Below are 22,193 nucleotides of genomic sequence, written 5' to 3' on the forward strand. Positions count from 1 at the left end.
GATTTGTGCGTTCAACTCACAGAGTTTAACCTTTCTTTTCATAGAGCAGTTTGGAAACACTCTGTTTGTTAAGTCTGCAAGGGGATATTTAGACCTCTTTGAGGCCTTCGTTGGAAACGGGATTTCTTCATATAAAGCTGGACAGATGAATTCTCAGTAACTTCTTTGTGTTGTGTGTATTCAACTCACAGAGTTGAACCATTCTTTAGACAGAGCAGATTTGAAACACCCTTTTTGTGGATTTTACAAGTGGAGATTTCAAGCCATTTGAGGCCATTTGTAGTAAAGGAAATATCTTCGTTTAAAAACTATACAGAATCATTCTCAGAAACTACTTTGTGATGTGTGCGTCTAACGCACAGAGTTTAACCTTTCTTTTCATAGAGCAGTTTGGAAACACTCTGTTTGTTAAGTTTGCAACAGGATATTTGGACCACTATGAGGCCTTCGTTGGAAACGGGATTTCTCAGTATACTGCTAGACCGATGAATTCCCAGTAACTTCTTTGTGTTGAGTTTATTCAACTCACTGAATTGAACCTTCCTTTAGACAGAGCAGTTTGGAAACACTCTTTTTGTGGAATTTGCAAGTGGAGATTTCAAGCGATTTGAGGCCAATTTTAGAAATCGAAATATCTTTGTATAAAAACAAGACAGAATCATTCTCAGAAACTACTTTGTGATGTGTGCGTTAAACTCACAGAGTTTCACCTTTCTTTTCATAGAGCAGTTTGGAAACACTCTGTTTCTTAAGTCTGCAAGGGGATATTTAGAGCTCTTTGAGGCCTTCGTTGGAAACGGGATTTCTTCACAGACAGCTAGACAGATGAATTCTCAATAACTTCTTTGTGTTGTGTTTGCTCAACTCACAGAGTTGAACCTTTCTTTAGAGAGAGCAGATATGAAACACTCTTTTTGTAGATTTTACAAGTGGAGATTTCATACGATTTCAGGCGAATTGTAGTAAAGGGAATATCTTCGTTTAAAAACTAGACAGAATCATTCTCAGAAACTACTTTGTGATGTGTGCGTTCAACTCACAGAGTTTCACCTTTCTTTTCATAGAGCAGTTTGGAAACACTCTGTTTGTTAAGTTTGCAGCAGGATATTTGGACCACTCTGAGGCCTTCGTTGGAAACGGGATTTCTCAGTATACTGCTAGACAGATGAATTCCCAGTAACTTCTTTGTGTTGTGTGTATTCACCTCACAGATTTAAACTTTCCTTTACACAGAGCAGTTTGGAAACACTCTTTTTGTGGAATTTGCAACTGGAAATTTCAAGCGATTTGAGGAAAATTGCAGTCAAGGAAATATCTTCGTTTGAAAACTAGACAGAATCATTCTCAGAAACTACTTTGTGATTTGTGCGTTCAACTCACAGAGTTTAACCTTTCTTTTCATAGAGCAGTTTGGAAACACTCTGTTTGTTAAGTCTGCAAGGGGATATTTAGACCTCTTTGAGGCCTTCGTTGGAAACGGGATTTCTTCATATAAAGCTGGACAGATGAATTCTCAGTAACTTCTTTGTGTTGTGTGTATTCAACTCACAGAGTTGAACCATTCTTTAGACAGAGCAGATTTGAAACACCCTTTTTGTGGATTTTACAAGTGGAGATTTCAAGCCATTTGAGGCCATTTGTAGTAAAGGAAATATCTTCGTTTAAAAACTATACAGAATCATTCTCAGAAACTACTTTGTGATGTGTGCGTCTAACGCACAGAGTTTAACCTTTCTTTTCATAGAGCAGTTTGGAAACACTCTGTTTGTTAAGTTTGCAGCAGGATATTTGGACCACTTTGAGGCCTTCGTTGGAAACGGGATTTCTCAGTATACTGCTAGACCGATGAATTCCCAGTAACTTCTTTGTGTTGAGTTTATTCAACTCACTGAATTGAACCTTCCTTTAGACAGAGCAGTTTGGAAACACTCTTTTTGTGGAATTTGCAAGTGGAGATTTCAAGCGATTTGAGGCCAATTTTAGAAATCGAAATATCTTTGTATAAAAACAAGACAGAATCATTCTCAGAAACTACTTTGTGATGTGTGCGTTAAACTCACAGAGTTTCACCTTTCTTTTCATAGAGCAGTTTGGAAACACTCTGTTTCTTAAGTCTGCAAGGGGATATTTAGAGCTCTTTGAGGCCTTCGTTGGAAACGGGATTTCTTCACATACAGCTAGACAGATGAATTCTCAATAACTTCTTTGTGTTGTGTTTGCTCAACTCACAGAGTTGAACCTTTCTTTAGAGAGAGCAGATATGAAACACTCTTTTTGTCGATTTTACAAGTGGAGATTTCATACGATTTCAGGCGAATTGTAGTAAAGGAAATATCTTCGTTTAAAAACTAGACAGAATCATTCTCAGAAACTACTTTGTGATGTGTGCGTTCAACTCACAGAGTTTCACCTTTCTTTTCATAGAGCAGTTTGGAAACACTCTGTTTGTTAAGTTTGCAGCAGGATATTTGGACCACTTTGAGGCCTTCGTTGGAAACGGGATTTCTCAGTATACTGCTAGACAGATGAATTCCCAGTAACTTCTTTGTGTTGTGTGTATTCACCTCACAGAGTTAAACTTTCCTTTACACAGAGCAGTTTGGAAACACTCTTTTTGTGGAATTTGCAACTGGAAATTTCAAGCGATTTGAGGAAAATTGCAGTCAAGGAAATATCTTCGTTTGAAAACTAGACAGAATCATTCTCAGAAACTACTTTGTGATTTGTGCGTTCAACTCACAGAGTTTAACCTTTCTTTTCATAGAGCAGTTTGGAAACACTCTGTTTGTTAAGTCTGCAAGGGGATATTTAGACCTCTTTGAGGCCTTCGTTGGAAACGGGATTTCTTCATATAAAGCTGGACAGATGAATTCTCAGTAACTTCTTTGTGTTGTGTGTATTCAACTCACAGAGTTGAACCATTCTTTAGACAGAGCAGATTTGAAACACCCTTTTTGTGGATTTTACAAGTGGAGATTTCAAGCCATTTGAGGCCATTTGTAGTAAAGGAAATATCTTCGTTTAAAAACTATACAGAATCATTCTCAGAAACTACTTTGTGATGTGTGCGTCTAACGCACAGAGTTTAACCTTTCTTTTCATAGAGCAGTTTGGAAACACTCTGTTAAGTTTGCAGCAGGATATTTGGACCACTTTGAGGCCTTCGTTGGAAACGGGATTTCTCAGTATACTGCTAGACCGATGAATTCCCAGTAACTTCTTTGTGTTGAGTTTATTCAACTCACTGAATTGAACCTTCCTTTAGACAGAGCAGTTTGGAAACACTCTTTTTGTGGAATTTGCAAGTGGAGATTTCAAGCGATTTGAGGCCAATTTTAGAAATCGAAATATCTTTGTATAAAAACAAGACAGAATCATTCTCAGAAACTACTTTGTGATGTGTGCGTTAAACTCACAGAGTTTCACCTTTCTTTTCATAGAGCAGTTTGGAAACACTCTGTTTCTTAAGTCTGCAAGGGGATATTTAGAGCTCTTTGAGGCCTTCGTTGGAAACGGGATTTCTTCACATACAGCTAGACAGATGAATTCTCAATAACTTCTTTGTGTTGTGTTTGCTCAACTCACAGAGTTGAACCTTTCTTTAGAGAGAGCAGATATGAAACACTCTTTTTGTCGATTTTACAAGTGGAGATTTCATACGATTTCAGGCGAATTGTAGTAAAGGAAATATCTTCGTTTAAAAACTAGACAGAATCATTCTCAGAAACTACTTTGTGATGTGTGCGTTCAACTCACAGAGTTTCACCTTTCTTTTCATAGAGCAGTTTGGAAACACTCTGTTTGTTAAGTTTGCAGCAGGATATTTGGACCACTCTGAGGCCTTCGTTGGAAACGGGATTTCTCAGTATACTGCTAGACAGATGAATTCCCAGTAACTTCTTTGTGTTGTGTGTATTCACCTCACAGAGTTAAACTTTCCTTTACACAGAGCAGTTTGGAAACACTCTTTTTGTGGAATTTGCAACTGGAAATTTCAAGCGATTTGAGGAAAATTGCAGTCAAGGAAATATCTTCGTTTGAAAACTAGACAGAATCATTCTCAGAAACTACTTTGTGATTTGTGCGTTCAACTCACAGAGTTTAACCTTTCTTTTCATAGAGCAGTTTGGAAACACTCTGTTTGTTAAGTCTGCAAGGGGATATTTAGACCTCTTTGAGGCCTTCGTTGGAAACGGGATTTCTTCATATAAAGCTGGACAGATGAATTCTCAGTAACTTCTTTGTGTTGTGTGTATTCAACTCACAGAGTTGAACCATTCTTTAGACAGAGCAGATTTGAAACACCCTTTTTGTGGATTTTACAAGTGGAGATTTCAAGCCATTTGAGGCCATTTGTAGTAAAGGAAATATCTTCGTTTAAAAACTATACAGAATCATTCTCAGAAACTACTTTGTGATGTGTGCGTCTAACGCACAGAGTTTAACCTTTCTTTTCATAGAGCAGTTTGGAAACACTCTGTTTGTTAAGTTTGCAGCAGGATATTTGGACCACTTTGAGGCCTTCGTTGGAAACGGGATTTCTCAGTATACTGCTAGACCGATGAATTCCCAGTAACTTCTTTGTGTTGAGTTTATTCAACTCACTGAATTGAACCTTCCTTTAGACAGAGCAGTTTGGAAACACTCTTTTTGTGGAATTTGCAAGTGGAGATTTCAAGCGATTTGAGGCCAATTTTAGAAATCGAAATATCTTTGTATAAAAACAAGACAGAATCATTCTCAGAAACTACTTTGTGATGTGTGCGTTAAACTCACAGAGTTTCACCTTTCTTTTCATAGAGCAGTTTGGAAACACTCTGTTTCTTAAGTCTGCAAGGGGATATTTAGAGCTCTTTGAGGCCTTCGTTGGAAACGGGATTTCTTCACAGACAGCTAGACAGATGAATTCTCAATAACTTCTTTGTGTTGTGTTAGCTCAACTCACAGAGTTGAACCTTTCTTTAGAGAGAGCAGATATGAAACACTCTTTTTGTAGATTTTACAAGTGGAGATTTCATACGATTTCAGGCGAATTGTAGTAAAGGGAATATCTTCGTTTAAAAACTAGACAGAATCATTCTCAGAAACTACTTTGTGATGTGTGCGTTCAACTCACAGAGTTTCACCTTTCTTTTCATAGAGCAGTTTGGAAACACTCTGTTTGTTAAGTTTGCAGCAGGATATTTGGACCACTCTGAGGCCTTCGTTGGAAACGGGATTTCTCAGTATACTGCTAGACAGATGAATTCCCAGTAACTTCTTTGTGTTGTGTGTATTCACCTCACAGATTTAAACTTTCCTTTACACAGAGCAGTTTGGAAACACTCTTTTTGCGGAATTTGCAACTGGAAATTTCAAGCGATTTGAGGAAAATTGCAGTCAAGGAAATATCTTCATTTGAAAACTAGACAGAATCATTCTCAGAAACTACTTTGTGATTTGTGCGTTCAACTCACAGAGTTTAACCTTTCTTTTCATAGAGCAGTTTGGAAACACTCTGTTTGTTAAGTCTGCAAGGGGATATTTAGACCTCTTTGAGGCCTTCGTTGGAAACGGGATTTCTTCATATAAAGCTGGACAGATGAATTCTCAGTAACTTCTTTGTGTTGTGTGTATTCAACTCACAGAGTTGAACCATTCTTTAGACAGAGCAGATTTGAAACACCCTTTTTGTGGATTTTACAAGTGGAGATTTCAAGCCATTTGAGGCCATTTGTAGTAAAGGAAATATCTTCGTTTAAAAACTATACAGAATCATTCTCAGAAACTACTTTGTGATGTGTGCGTCTAACGCACAGAGTTTAACCTTTCTTTTCATAGAGCAGTTTGGAAACACTCTGTTTGTTAAGTTTGCAGCAGGATATTTGGACCACTTTGAGGCCTTCGTTGGAAACGGGATTTCTCAGTATACTGCTAGACCGATGAATTCCCAGTAACTTCTTTGTGTTGAGTTTATTCAACTCACTGAATTGAACCTTCCTTTAGACAGAGCAGTTTGGAAACACTCTTTTTGTGGAATTTGCAAGTGGAGATTTCAAGCGATTTGAGGCCAATTTTAGAAATCGAAATATCTTTGTATAAAAACAAGACAGAATCATTCTCAGAAACTACTTTGTGATGTGTGCGTTAAACTCACAGAGTTTCACCTTTCTTTTCATAGAGCAGTTTGGAAACACTCTGTTTCTTAAGTCTGCAAGGGGATATTTAGAGCTCTTTGAGGCCTTCGTTGGAAACGGGATTTCTTCACATACAGCTAGACAGATGAATTCTCAATAACTTCTTTGTGTTGTGTTTGCTCAACTCACAGAGTTGAACCTTTCTTTAGAGAGAGCAGATATGAAACACTCTTTTTGTCGATTTTACAAGTGGAGATTTCATACGATTTCAGGCGAATTGTAGTAAAGGAAATATCTTCGTTTAAAAACTAGACAGAATCATTCTCAGAAACTACTTTGTGATGTGTGCGTTCAACTCACAGAGTTTCACCTTTCTTTTCATAGAGCAGTTTGGAAACACTCTGTTTGTTAAGTTTGCAGCAGGATATTTGGACCACTCTGAGGCCTTCGTTGGAAACGGGATTTCTCAGTATACTGCTAGACAGATGAATTCCCAGTAACTTCTTTGTGTTGTGTGTATTCACCTCACAGAGTTAAACTTTCCTTTACACAGAGCAGTTTGGAAACACTCTTTTTGTGGAATTTGCAACTGGAAATTTCAAGCGATTTGAGGAAAATTGCAGTCAAGGAAATATCTTCGTTTGAAAACTAGACAGAATCATTCTCAGAAACTACTTTGTGATTTGTGCGTTCAACTCACAGAGTTTAACCTTTCTTTTCATAGAGCAGTTTGGAAACACTCTGTTTGTTAAGTCTGCAAGGGGATATTTAGACCTCTTTGAGGCCTTCGTTGGAAACGGGATTTCTTCATATAAAGCTGGACAGATGAATTCTCAGTAACTTCTTTGTGTTGTGTGTATTCAACTCACAGAGTTGAACCATTCTTTAGACAGAGCAGATTTGAAACACCCTTTTTGTGGATTTTACAAGTGGAGATTTCAAGCCATTTGAGGCCATTTGTAGTAAAGGAAATATCTTCGTTTAAAAACTATACAGAATCATTCTCAGAAACTACTTTGTGATGTGTGCGTCTAACGCACAGAGTTTAACCTTTCTTTTCATAGAGCAGTTTGGAAACACTCTGTTTGTTAAGTTTGCAGCAGGATATTTGGACCACTTTGAGGCCTTCGTTGGAAACGGGATTTCTCAGTATACTGCTAGACCGATGAATTCCCAGTAACTTCTTTGTGTTGAGTTTATTCAACTCACTGAATTGAACCTTCCTTTAGACAGAGCAGTTTGGAAACACTCTTTTTGTGGAATTTGCAAGTGGAGATTTCAAGCGATTTGAGGCCAATTTTAGAAATCGAAATATCTTTGTATAAAAACAAGACAGAATCATTCTCAGAAACTACTTTGTGATGTGTGCGTTAAACTCACAGAGTTTCACCTTTCTTTTCATAGAGCAGTTTGGAAACACTCTGTTTCTTAAGTCTGCAAGGGGATATTTAGAGCTCTTTGAGGCCTTCGTTGGAAACGGGATTTCTTCACAGACAGCTAGACAGATGAATTCTCAATAACTTCTTTGTGTTGTGTTAGCTCAACTCACAGAGTTGAACCTTTCTTTAGAGAGAGCAGATATGAAACACTCTTTTTGTAGATTTTACAAGTGGAGATTTCATACGATTTCAGGCGAATTGTAGTAAAGGGAATATCTTCGTTTAAAAACTAGACAGAATCATTCTCAGAAACTACTTTGTGATGTGTGCGTTCAACTCACAGAGTTTCACCTTTCTTTTCATAGAGCAGTTTGGAAACACTCTGTTTGTTAAGTTTGCAGCAGGATATTTGGACCACTCTGAGGCCTTCGTTGGAAACGGGATTTCTCAGTATACTGCTAGACAGATGAATTCCCAGTAACTTCTTTGTGTTGTGTGTATTCACCTCACAGATTTAAACTTTCCTTTACACAGAGCAGTTTGGAAACACTCTTTTTGCGGAATTTGCAACTGGAAATTTCAAGCGATTTGAGGAAAATTGCAGTCAAGGAAATATCTTCGTTTGAAAACTAGACAGAATCATTCTCAGAAACTACTTTGTGATTTGTGCGTTCAACTCACAGAGTTTAACCTTTCTTTTCATAGAGCAGTTTGGAAACACTCTGTTTGTTAAGTCTGCAAGGGGATATTTAGACCTCTTTGAGGCCTTCGTTGGAAACGGGATTTCTTCATATAAAGCTGGACAGATGAATTCTCAGTAACTTCTTTGTGTTGTGTGTATTCAACTCACAGAGTTGAACCATTCTTTAGACAGAGCAGATTTGAAACACCCTTTTTGTGGATTTTACAAGTGGAGATTTCAAGCCATTTGAGGCCATTTGTAGTAAAGGAAATATCTTCGTTTAAAAACTATACAGAATCATTCTCAGAAACTACTTTGTGATGTGTGCGTCTAACGCACAGAGTTTAACCTTTCTTTTCATAGAGCAGTTTGGAAACACTCTGTTTGTTAAGTTTGCAGCAGGATATTTGGACCACTTTGAGGCCTTCGTTGGAAACGGGATTTCTCAGTATACTGCTAGACCGATGAATTCCCAGTAACTTCTTTGTGTTGAGTTTATTCAACTCACTGAATTGAACCTTCCTTTAGACAGAGCAGTTTGGAAACACTCTTTTTGTGGAATTTGCAAGTGGAGATTTCAAGCGATTTGAGGCCAATTTTAGAAATCGAAATATCTTTGTATAAAAACAAGACAGAATCATTCTCAGAAACTACTTTGTGATGTGTGCGTTAAACTCACAGAGTTTCACCTTTCTTTTCATAGAGCAGTTTGGAAACACTCTGTTTCTTAAGTCTGCAAGGGGATATTTAGAGCTCTTTGAGGCCTTCGTTGGAAACGGGATTTCTTCACATACAGCTAGACAGATGAATTCTCAATAACTTCTTTGTGTTGTGTTTGCTCAACTCACAGAGTTGAACCTTTCTTTAGAGAGAGCAGATATGAAACACTCTTTTTGTCGATTTTACAAGTGGAGATTTCATACGATTTCAGGCGAATTGTAGTAAAGGAAATATCTTCGTTTAAAAACTAGACAGAATCATTCTCAGAAACTACTTTGTGATGTGTGCGTTCAACTCACAGAGTTTCACCTTTCTTTTCATAGAGCAGTTTGGAAACACTCTGTTTGTTAAGTTTGCAGCAGGATATTTGGACCACTTTGAGGCCTTCGTTGGAAACGGGATTTCTCAGTATACTGCTAGACAGATGAATTCCCAGTAACTTCTTTGTGTTGTGTGTATTCACCTCACAGAGTTAAACTTTCCTTTACACAGAGCAGTTTGGAAACACTCTTTTTGTGGAATTTGCAACTGGAAATTTCAAGCGATTTGAGGAAAATTGCAGTCAAGGAAATATCTTCGTTTGAAAACTAGACAGAATCATTCTCAGAAACTACTTTGTGATTTGTGCGTTCAACTCACAGAGTTTAACCTTTCTTTTCATAGAGCAGTTTGGAAACACTCTGTTTGTTAAGTCTGCAAGGGGATATTTAGACCTGTTTGAGGCCTTCGTTGGAAACGGGATTTCTTCATATAAAGCTGGACAGATGAATTCTCAGTAACTTCTTTGTGTTGTGTGTATTCAACTCACAGAGTTGAACCATTCTTTAGACAGAGCAGATTTGAAACACCCTTTTTGTGGATTTTACAAGTGGAGATTTCAAGCCATTTGAGGCCATTTGTAGTAAAGGAAATATCTTCGTTTAAAAACTATACAGAATCATTCTCAGAAACTACTTTGTGATGTGTGCGTCTAACGCACAGAGTTTAACCTTTCTTTTCATAGAGCAGTTTGGAAACACTCTGTTTGTTAAGTTTGCAGCAGGATATTTGGACCACTTTGAGGCCTTCGTTGGAAACGGGATTTCTCAGTATACTGCTAGACCGATGAATTCCCAGTAACTTCTTTGTGTTGAGTTTATTCAACTCACTGAATTGAACCTTCCTTTAGACAGAGCAGTTTGGAAACACTCTTTTTGTGGAATTTGCAAGTGGAGATTTCAAGCGATTTGAGGCCAATTTTAGAAATCGAAATATCTTTGTATAAAAACAAGACAGAATCATTCTCAGAAACTACTTTGTGATGTGTGCGTTAAACTCACAGAGTTTCACCTTTCTTTTCATAGAGCAGTTTGGAAACACTCTGTTTCTTAAGTCTGCAAGGGGATATTTAGAGCTCTTTGAGGCCTTCGTTGGAAACGGGATTTCTTCACATACAGCTAGACAGATGAATTCTCAATAACTTCTTTGTGTTGTGTTTGCTCAACTCACAGAGTTGAACCTTTCTTTAGAGAGAGCAGATATGAAACACTCTTTTTGTAGATTTTACAAGTGGAGATTTCATACGATTTCAGGCGAATTGTAGTAAAGGAAAGATCTTCGTTTAAAAACTAGACAGAATCATTCTCAGAAACTACTTTGTGATGTGTGCGTTCAACTCACAGAGTTTCACCTTTCTTTTCATAGAGCAGTTTGGAAACACTCTGTTTGTTAAGTTTGCAGCAGGATATTTGGACCACTCTGAGGCCTTCGTTGGAAACGGGATTTCTCAGTATACTGCTAGACAGATGAATTCCCAGTAACTTCTTTGTGTTGTGTGTATTCACCTCACAGATTTAAACTTTCCTTTACACAGAGCAGTTTGGAAACACTCTTTTTGCGGAATTTGCAACTGGAAATTTCAAGCGATTTGAGGAAAATTGCAGTCAAGGAAATATCTTCGTTTGAAAACTAGACAGAATCATTCTCAGAAACTACTTTGTGATTTGTGCGTTCAACTCACAGAGTTTAACCTTTCTTTTCATAGAGCAGTTTGGAAACACTCTGTTTGTTAAGTCTGCAAGGGGATATTTAGACCTCTTTGAGGCCTTCGTTGGAAACGGGATTTCTTCATATAAAGCTGGACAGATGAATTCTCAGTAACTTCTTTGTGTTGTGTGTATTCAACTCACAGAGTTGAACCATTCTTTAGACAGAGCAGATTTGAAACACCCTTTTTGTGGATTTTACAAGTGGAGATTTCAAGCCATTTGAGGCCATTTGTAGTAAAGGAAATATCTTCGTTTAAAAACTATACAGAATCATTCTCAGAAACTACTTTGTGATGTGTGCGTCTAACGCACAGAGTTTAACCTTTCTTTTCATAGAGCAGTTTGGAAACACTCTGTTTGTTAAGTTTGCAGCAGGATATTTGGACCACTTTGAGGCCTTCGTTGGAAACGGGATTTCTCAGTATACTGCTAGACCGATGAATTCCCAGTAACTTCTTTGTGTTGAGTTTATTCAACTCACTGAATTGAACCTTCCTTTAGACAGAGCAGTTTGGAAACACTCTTTTTGTGGAATTTGCAAGTGGAGATTTCAAGCGATTTGAGGCCAATTTTAGAAATCGAAATATCTTTGTATAAAAACAAGACAGAATCATTCTCAGAAACTACTTTGTGATGTGTGCGTTAAACTCACAGAGTTTCACCTTTCTTTTCATAGAGCAGTTTGGAAACACTCTGTTTCTTAAGTCTGCAAGGGGATATTTAGAGCTCTTTGAGGCCTTCGTTGGAAACGGGATTTCTTCACATACAGCTAGACAGATGAATTCTCAATAACTTCTTTGTGTTGTGTTTGCTCAACTCACAGAGTTGAACCTTTCTTTAGAGAGAGCAGATATGAAACACTCTTTTTGTCGATTTTACAAGTGGAGATTTCATACGATTTCAGGCGAATTGTAGTAAAGGAAATATCTTCGTTTAAAAACTAGACAGAATCATTCTCAGAAACTACTTTGTGATGTGTGCGTTCAACTCACAGAGTTTCACCTTTCTTTTCATAGAGCAGTTTGGAAACACTCTGTTTGTTAAGTTTGCAGCAGGATATTTGGACCACTTTGAGGCCTTCGTTGGAAACGGGATTTCTCAGTATACTGCTAGACAGATGAATTCCCAGTAACTTCTTTGTGTTGTGTGTATTCACCTCACAGAGTTAAACTTTCCTTTACACAGAGCAGTTTGGAAACACTCTTTTTGTGGAATTTGCAACTGGAAATTTCAAGCGATTTGAGGAAAATTGCAGTCAAGGAAATATCTTCGTTTGAAAACTAGACAGAATCATTCTCAGAAACTACTTTGTGATTTGTGCGTTCAACTCACAGAGTTTAACCTTTCTTTTCATAGAGCAGTTTGGAAACACTCTGTTTGTTAAGTCTGCAAGGGGATATTTAGACCTCTTTGAGGCCTTCGTTGGAAACGGGATTTCTTCATATAAAGCTGGACAGATGAATTCTCAGTAACTTCTTTGTGTTGTGTGTATTCAACTCACAGAGTTGAACCATTCTTTAGACAGAGCAGATTTGAAACACCCTTTTTGTGGATTTTACAAGTGGAGATTTCAAGCCATTTGAGGCCATTTGTAGTAAAGGAAATATCTTCGTTTAAAAACTATACAGAATCATTCTCAGAAACTACTTTGTGATGTGTGCGTCTAACGCACAGAGTTTAACCTTTCTTTTCATAGAGCAGTTTGGAAACACTCTGTTTGTTAAGTTTGCAGCAGGATATTTGGACCACTTTGAGGCCTTCGTTGGAAACGGGATTTCTCAGTATACTGCTAGACCGATGAATTCCCAGTAACTTCTTTGTGTTGAGTTTATTCAACTCACTGAATTGAACCTTCCTTTAGACAGAGCAGTTTGGAAACACTCTTTTTGTGGAATTTGCAAGTGGAGATTTCAAGCGATTTGAGGCCAATTTTAGAAATCGAAATATCTTTGTATAAAAACAAGACAGAATCATTCTCAGAAACTACTTTGTGATGTGTGCGTTAAACTCACAGAGTTTCACCTTTCTTTTCATAGAGCAGTTTGGAAACACTCTGTTTCTTAAGTCTGCAAGGGGATATTTAGAGCTCTTTGAGGCCTTCGTTGGAAACGGGATTTCTTCACAGACAGCTAGACAGATGAATTCTCAATAACTTCTTTGTGTTGTGTTTGCTCAACTCACAGAGTTGAACCTTTCTTTAGAGAGAGCAGATATGAAACACTCTTTTTGTAGATTTTACAAGTGGAGATTTCATACGATTTCAGGCGAATTGTAGTAAAGGAAAGATCTTCGTTTAAAAACTAGACAGAATCATTCTCAGAAACTACTTTGTGATGTGTGCGTTCAACTCACAGAGTTTCACCTTTCTTTTCATAGAGCAGTTTGGAAACACTCTGTTTGTTAAGTTTGCAGCAGGATATTTGGACCACTCTGAGGCCTTCGTTGGAAACGGGATTTCTCAGTATACTGCTAGACAGATGAATTCCCAGTAACTTCTTTGTGTTGTGTGTATTCACCTCACAGATTTAAACTTTCCTTTACACAGAGCAGTTTGGAAACACTCTTTTTGCGGAATTTGCAACTGGAAATTTCAAGCGATTTGAGGAAAATTGCAGTCAAGGAAATATCTTCGTTTGAAAACTAGACAGAATCATTCTCAGAAACTACTTTGTGATTTGTGCGTTCAACTCACAGAGTTTAACCTTTCTTTTCATAGAGCAGTTTGGAAACACTCTGTTTGTTAAGTCTGCAAGGGGATATTTAGACCTCTTTGAGGCCTTCGTTGGAAACGGGATTTCTTCATATAAAGCTGGACAGATGAATTCTCAGTAACTTCTTTGTGTTGTGTGTATTCAACTCACAGAGTTGAACCATTCTTTAGACAGAGCAGATTTGAAACACCCTTTTTGTGGATTTTACAAGTGGAGATTTCAAGCCATTTGAGGCCATTTGTAGTAAAGGAAATATCTTCGTTTAAAAACTATACAGAATCATTCTCAGAAACTACTTTGTGATGTGTGCGTCTAACGCACAGAGTTTAACCTTTCTTTTCATAGAGCAGTTTGGAAACACTCTGTTTGTTAAGTTTGCAGCAGGATATTTGGACCACTTTGAGGCCTTCGTTGGAAACGGGATTTCTCAGTATACTGCTAGACCGATGAATTCCCAGTAACTTCTTTGTGTTGAGTTTATTCAACTCACTGAATTGAACCTTCCTTTAGACAGAGCAGTTTGGAAACACTCTTTTTGTGGAATTTGCAAGTGGAGATTTCAAGCGATTTGAGGCCAATTTTAGAAATCGAAATATCTTTGTATAAAAACAAGACAGAATCATTCTCAGAAACTACTTTGTGATGTGTGCGTTAAACTCACAGAGTTTCACCTTTCTTTTCATAGAGCAGTTTGGAAACACTCTGTTTCTTAAGTCTGCAAGGGGATATTTAGAGCTCTTTGAGGCCTTCGTTGGAAACGGGATTTCTTCACATACAGCTAGACAGATGAATTCTCAATAACTTCTTTGTGTTGTGTTTGCTCAACTCACAGAGTTGAACCTTTCTTTAGAGAGAGCAGATATGAAACACTCTTTTTGTCGATTTTACAAGTGGAGATTTCATACGATTTCAGGCGAATTGTAGTAAAGGAAATATCTTCGTTTAAAAACTAGACAGAATCATTCTCAGAAACTACTTTGTGATGTGTGCGTTCAACTCACAGAGTTTCACCTTTCTTTTCATAGAGCAGTTTGGAAACACTCTGTTTGTTAAGTTTGCAGCAGGATATTTGGACCACTCTGAGGCCTTCGTTGGAAACGGGATTTCTCAGTATACTGCTAGACAGATGAATTCCCAGTAACTTCTTTGTGTTGTGTGTATTCACCTCACAGAGTTAAACTTTCCTTTACACAGAGCAGTTTGGAAACACTCTTTTTGTGGAATTTGCAACTGGAAATTTCAAGCGATTTGAGGAAAATTGCAGTCAAGGAAATATCTTCGTTTGAAAACTAGACAGAATCATTCTCAGAAACTACTTTGTGATTTGTGCGTTCAACTCACAGAGTTTAACCTTTCTTTTCATAGAGCAGTTTGGAAACACTCTGTTTGTTAAGTCTGCAAGGGGATATTTAGACCTCTTTGAGGCCTTCGTTGGAAACGGGATTTCTTCATATAAAGCTGGACAGATGAATTCTCAGTAACTTCTTTGTGTTGTGTGTATTCAACTCACAGAGTTGAACCATTCTTTAGACAGAGCAGATTTGAAACACCCTTTTTGTGGATTTTACAAGTGGAGATTTCAAGCCATTTGAGGCCATTTGTAGTAAAGGAAATATCTTCGTTTAAAAACTATACAGAATCATTCTCAGAAACTACTTTGTGATGTGTGCGTCTAACGCACAGAGTTTAACCTTTCTTTTCATAGAGCAGTTTGGAAACACTCTGTTTGTTAAGTTTGCAGCAGGATATTTGGACCACTTTGAGGCCTTCGTTGGAAACGGGATTTCTCAGTATACTGCTAGACCGATGAATTCCCAGTAACTTCTTTGTGTTGAGTTTATTCAACTCACTGAATTGAACCTTCCTTTAGACAGAGCAGTTTGGAAACACTCTTTTTGTGGAATTTGCAAGTGGAGATTTCAAGCGATTTGAGGCCAATTTTAGAAATCGAAATATCTTTGTATAAAAACAAGACAGAATCATTCTCAGAAACTACTTTGTGATGTGTGCGTTAAACTCACAGAGTTTCACCTTTCTTTTCATAGAGCAGTTTGGAAACACTCTGTTTCTTAAGTCTGCAAGGGGATATTTAGAGCTCTTTGAGGCCTTCGTTGGAAACGGGATTTCTTCACATACAGCTAGACAGATGAATTCTCAATAACTTCTTTGTGTTGTGTTTGCTCAACTCACAGAGTTGAACCTTTCTTTAGAGAGAGCAGATATGAAACACTCTTTTTGTAGATTTTACAAGTGGAGATTTCATACGATTTCAGGCGAATTGTAGTAAAGGAAAGATCTTCGTTTAAAAACTAGACAGAATCATTCTCAGAAACTACTTTGTGATGTGTGCGTTCAACTCACAGAGTTTCACCTTTCTTTTCATAGAGCAGTTTGGAAACACTCTGTTTGTTAAGTTTGCAGCAGGATATTTGGACCACTCTGAGGCCTTCGTTGGAAACGGGATTTCTCAGTATACTGCTAGACAGATGAATTCCCAGTAACTTCTTTGTGTTGTGTGTATTCACCTCACAGATTTAAACTTTCCTTTACACAGAGCAGTTTGGAAACACTCTTTTTGCGGAATTTGCAACTGGAAATTTCAAGCGATTTGAGGAAAATTGCAGTCAAGGAAATATCTTCGTTTGAAAACTAGACAGAATCATTCTCAGAAACTACTTTGTGATTTGTGCGTTCAACTCACAGAGTTTAACCTTTCTTTTCATAGAGCAGTTTGGAAACACTCTGTTTGTTAAGTCTGCAAGGGGATATTTAGACCTCTTTGAGGCCTTCGTTGGAAACGGGATTTCTTCATATAAAGCTGGACAGATGAATTCTCAGTAACTTCTTTGTGTTGTGTGTATTCAACTCACAGAGTTGAACCATTCTTTAGACAGAGCAGATTTGAAACACCCTTTTTGTGGATTTTACAAGTGGAGATTTCAAGCCATTTGAGGCCATTTGTAGTAAAGGAAATATCTTCGTTTAAAAACTATACAGAATCATTCTCAGAAACTACTTTGTGATGTGTGCGTCTAACGCACAGAGTTTAACCTTTCTTTTCATAGAGCAGTTTGGAAACACTCTGTTTGTTAAGTTTGCAGCAGGATATTTGGACCACTTTGAGGCCTTCGTTGGAAACGGGATTTCTCAGTATACTGCTAGACCGATGAATTCCCAGTAACTTCTTTGTGTTGAGTTTATTCAACTCACTGAATTGAACCTTCCTTTAGACAGAGCAGTTTGGAAACACTCTTTTTGTGGAATTTGCAAGTGGAGATTTCAAGCGATTTGAGGCCAATTTTAGAAATCGAAATATCTTTGTATAAAAACAAGACAGAATCATTCTCAGAAACTACTTTGTGATGTGTGCGTTAAACTCACAGAGTTTCACCTTTCTTTTCATAGAGCAGTTTGGAAACACTCTGTTTCTTAAGTCTGCAAGGGGATATTTAGAGCTCTTTGAGGCCTTCGTTGGAAACGGGATTTCTTCACATACAGCTAGACAGATGAATTCTCAATAACTTCTTTGTGTTGTGTTTGCTCAACTCACAGAGTTGAACCTTTCTTTAGAGAGAGCAGATATGAAACACTCTTTTTGTCGATTTTACAAGTGGAGATTTCATACGATTTCAGGCGAATTGTAGTAAAGGAAATATCTTCGTTTAAAAACTAGACAGAATCATTCTCAGAAACTACTTTGTGATGTGTGCGTTCAACTCACAGAGTTTCACCTTTCTTTTCATAGAGCAGTTTGGAAACACTCTGTTTGTTAAGTTTGCAGCAGGATATTTGGACCACTCTGAGGCCTTCGTTGGAAACGGGATTTCTCAGTATACTGCTAGACAGATGAATTCCCAGTAACTTCTTTGTGTTGTGTGTATTCACCTCACAGAGTTAAACTTTCCTTTACACAGAGCAGTTTGGAAACACTCTTTTTGTGGAATTTGCAACTGGAAATTTCAAGCGATTTGAGGAAAATTGCAGTCAAGGAAATATCTTCGTTTGAAAACTAGACAGAATCATTCTCAGAAACTACTTTGTGATTTGTGCGTTCAACTCACAGAGTTTAACCTTTCTTTTCATAGAGCAGTTTGGAAACACTCTGTTTGTTAAGTCTGCAAGGGGATATTTAGACCTCTTTGAGGCCTTCGTTGGAAACGGGATTTCTTCATATAAAGCTGGACAGATGAATTCTCAGTAACTTCTTTGTGTTGTGTGTATTCAACTCACAGAGTTGAACCATTCTTTAGACAGAGCAGATTTGAAACACCCTTTTTGTGGATTTTACAAGTGGAGATTTCAAGCCATTTGAGGCCATTTGTAGTAAAGGAAATATCTTCGTTTAAAAACTATACAGAATCATTCTCAGAAACTACTTTGTGATGTGTGCGTCTAACGCACAGAGTTTAACCTTTCTTTTCATAGAGCAGTTTGGAAACACTCTGTTTGTTAAGTTTGCAGCAGGATATTTGGACCACTTTGAGGCCTTCGTTGGAAACGGGATTTCTCAGTATACTGCTAGACCGATGAATTCCCAGTAACTTCTTTGTGTTGAGTTTATTCAACTCACTGAATTGAACCTTCCTTTAGACAGAGCAGTTTGGAAACACTCTTTTTGTGGAATTTGCAAGTGGAGATTTCAAGCGATTTGAGGCCAATTTTAGAAATCGAAATATCTTTGTATAAAAACAAGACAGAATCATTCTCAGAAACTACTTTGTGATGTGTGCGTTAAACTCACAGAGTTTCACCTTTCTTTTCATAGAGCAGTTTGGAAACACTCTGTTTCTTAAGTCTGCAAGGGGATATTTAGAGCTCTTTGAGGCCTTCGTTGGAAACGGGATTTCTTCACATACAGCTAGACAGATGAATTCTCAATAACTTCTTTGTGTTGTGTTTGCTCAACTCACAGAGTTGAACCTTTCTTTAGAGAGAGCAGATATGAAACACTCTTTTTGTAGATTTTACAAGTGGAGATTTCATACGATTTCAGGCGAATTGTAGTAAAGGAAAGATCTTCGTTTAAAAACTAGACAGAATCATTCTCAGAAACTACTTTGTGATGTGTGCGTTCAACTCACAGAGTTTCACCTTTCTTTTCATAGAGCAGTTTGGAAACACTCTGTTTGTTAAGTTTGCAGCAGGATATTTGGACCACTCTGAGGCCTTCGTTGGAAACGGGATTTCTCAGTATACTGCTAGACAGATGAATTCCCAGTAACTTCTTTGTGTTGTGTGTATTCACCTCACAGATTTAAACTTTCCTTTACACAGAGCAGTTTGGAAACACTCTTTTTGCGGAATTTGCAACTGGAAATTTCAAGCGATTTGAGGAAAATTGCAGTCAAGGAAATATCTTCGTTTGAAAACTAGACAGAATCATTCTCAGAAACTACTTTGTGATTTGTGCGTTCAACTCACAGAGTTTAACCTTTCTTTTCATAGAGCAGTTTGGAAACACTCTGTTTGTTAAGTCTGCAAGGGGATATTTAGACCTCTTTGAGGCCTTCGTTGGAAACGGGATTTCTTCATATAAAGCTGGACAGATGAATTCTCAGTAACTTCTTTGTGTTGTGTGTATTCAACTCACAGAGTTGAACCATTCTTTAGACAGAGCAGATTTGAAACACCCTTTTTGTGGATTTTACAAGTGGAGATTTCAAGCCATTTGAGGCCATTTGTAGTAAAGGAAATATCTTCGTTTAAAAACTATACAGAATCATTCTCAGAAACTACTTTGTGATGTGTGCGTCTAACGCACAGAGTTTAACCTTTCTTTTCATAGAGCAGTTTGGAAACACTCTGTTTGTTAAGTTTGCAGCAGGATATTTGGACCACTTTGAGGCCTTCGTTGGAAACGGGATTTCTCAGTATACTGCTAGACCGATGAATTCCCAGTAACTTCTTTGTGTTGAGTTTATTCAACTCACTGAATTGAACCTTCCTTTAGACAGAGCAGTTTGGAAACACTCTTTTTGTGGAATTTGCAAGTGGAGATTTCAAGCGATTTGAGGCCAATTTTAGAAATCGAAATATCTTTGTATAAAAACAAGACAGAATCATTCTCAGAAACTACTTTGTGATGTGTGCGTTAAACTCACAGAGTTTCACCTTTCTTTTCATAGAGCAGTTTGGAAACACTCTGTTTCTTAAGTCTGCAAGGGGATATTTAGAGCTCTTTGAGGCCTTCGTTGGAAACGGGATTTCTTCACATACAGCTAGACAGATGAATTCTCAATAACTTCTTTGTGTTGTGTTTGCTCAACTCACAGAGTTGAACCTTTCTTTAGAGAGAGCAGATATGAAACACTCTTTTTGTAGATTTTACAAGTGGAGATTTCATACGATTTCAGGCGAATTGTAGTAAAGGAAAGATCTTCGTTTAAAAACTAGACAGAATCATTCTCAGAAACTACTTTGTGATGTGTGCGTTCAACTCACAGAGTTTCACCTTTCTTTTCATAGAGCAGTTTGGAAACACTCTGTTTGTTAAGTTTGCAGCAGGATATTTGGACCACTTTGAGGCCTTCGTTGGAAACGGGATTTCTCAGTATACTGCTAGACAGATGAATTCCCAGTAACTTCTTTGTGTTGTGTGTATTCACCTCACAGAGTTAAACTTTCCTTTACACAGAGCAGTTTGGAAACACTCTTTTTGTGGAATTTGCAACTGGAAATTTCAAGCGATTTGAGGAAAATTGCAGTCAAGGAAATATCTTCGTTTGAAAACTAGACAGAATCATTCTCAGAAACTACTTTGTGATTTGTGCGTTCAACTCACAGAGTTTAACCTTTCTTTTCATAGAGCAGTTTGGAAACACTCTGTTTGTTAAGTCTGCAAGGGGATATTTAGACCTCTTTGAGGCCTTCGTTGGAAACGGGATTTCTTCATATAAAGCTGGACAGATGAATTCTCAGTAACTTCTTTGTGTTGTGTGTATTCAACTCACAGAGTTGAACCATTCTTTAGACAGAGCAGATTTGAAACACCCTTTTTGTGGATTTTACAAGTGGAGATTTCAAGCCATTTGAGGCCATTTGTAGTAAAGGAAATATCTTCGTTTAAAAACTATACAGAATCATTCTCAGAAACTACTTTGTGATGTGTGCGTCTAACGCACAGAGTTTAACCTTTCTTTTCATAGAGCAGTTTGGAAACACTCTGTTTGTTAAGTTTGCAGCAGGATATTTGGACCACTTTGAGGCCTTCGTTGGAAACGGGATTTCTCAGTATACTGCTAGACCGATGAATTCCCAGTAACTTCTTTGTGTTGAGTTTATTCAACTCACTGAATTGAACCTTCCTTTAGACAGAGCAGTTTGGAAACACTCTTTTTGTGGAATTTGCAAGTGGAGATTTCAAGCGATTTGAGGCCAATTTTAGAAATCGAAATATCTTTGTATAAAAACAAGACAGAATCATTCTCAGAAACTACTTTGTGATGTGTGCGTTAAACTCACAGAGTTTCACCTTTCTTTTCATAGAGCAGTTTGGAAACACTCTGTTTCTTAAGTCTGCAAGGGGATATTTAGAGCTCTTTGAGGCCTTCGTTGGAAACGGGATTTCTTCACATACAGCTAGACAGATGAATTCTCAATAACTTCTTTGTGTTGTGTTTGCTCAACTCACAGAGTTGAACCTTTCTTTAGAGAGAGCAGATATGAAACACTCTTTTTGTAGATTTTACAAGTGGAGATTTCATACGATTTCAGGCGAATTGTAGTAAAGGAAAGATCTTCGTTTAAAAACTAGACAGAATCATTCTCAGAAACTACTTTGTGATGTGTGCGTTCAACTCACAGAGTTTCACCTTTCTTTTCATAGAGCAGTTTGGAAACACTCTGTTTGTTAAGTTTGCAGCAGGATATTTGGACCACTCTGAGGCCTTCGTTGGAAACGGGATTTCTCAGTATACTGCTAGACAGATGAATTCCCAGTAACTTCTTTGTGTTGTGTGTATTCACCTCACAGATTTAAACTTTCCTTTACACAGAGCAGTTTGGAAACACTCTTTTTGCGGAATTTGCAACTGGAAATTTCAAGCGATTTGAGGAAAATTGCAGTCAAGGAAATATCTTCGTTTGAAAACTAGACAGAATCATTCTCAGAAACTACTTTGTGATTTGTGCGTTCAACTCACAGAGTTTAACCTTTCTTTTCATAGAGCAGTTTGGAAACACTCTGTTTGTTAAGTCTGCAAGGGGATATTTAGACCTCTTTGAGGCCTTCGTTGGAAACGGGATTTCTTCATATAAAGCTGGACAGATGAATTCTCAGTAACTTCTTTGTGTTGTGTGTATTCAACTCACAGAGTTGAACCATTCTTTAGACAGAGCAGATTTGAAACACCCTTTTTGTGGATTTTACAAGTGGAGATTTCAAGCCATTTGAGGCCATTTGTAGTAAAGGAAATATCTTCGTTTAAAAACTATACAGAATCATTCTCAGAAACTACTTTGTGATGTGTGCGTCTAACGCACAGAGTTTAACCTTTCTTTTCATAGAGCAGTTTGGAAACACTCTGTTTGTTAAGTTTGCAGCAGGATATTTGGACCAC

This window comes from Pan paniscus, chromosome 21 (genome assembly GCF_029289425.2).
Source record: "Pan paniscus chromosome 21, NHGRI_mPanPan1-v2.0_pri, whole genome shotgun sequence".
In the NCBI taxonomy this organism is placed as follows: Eukaryota; Metazoa; Chordata; class Mammalia; order Primates; family Hominidae; genus Pan; species Pan paniscus.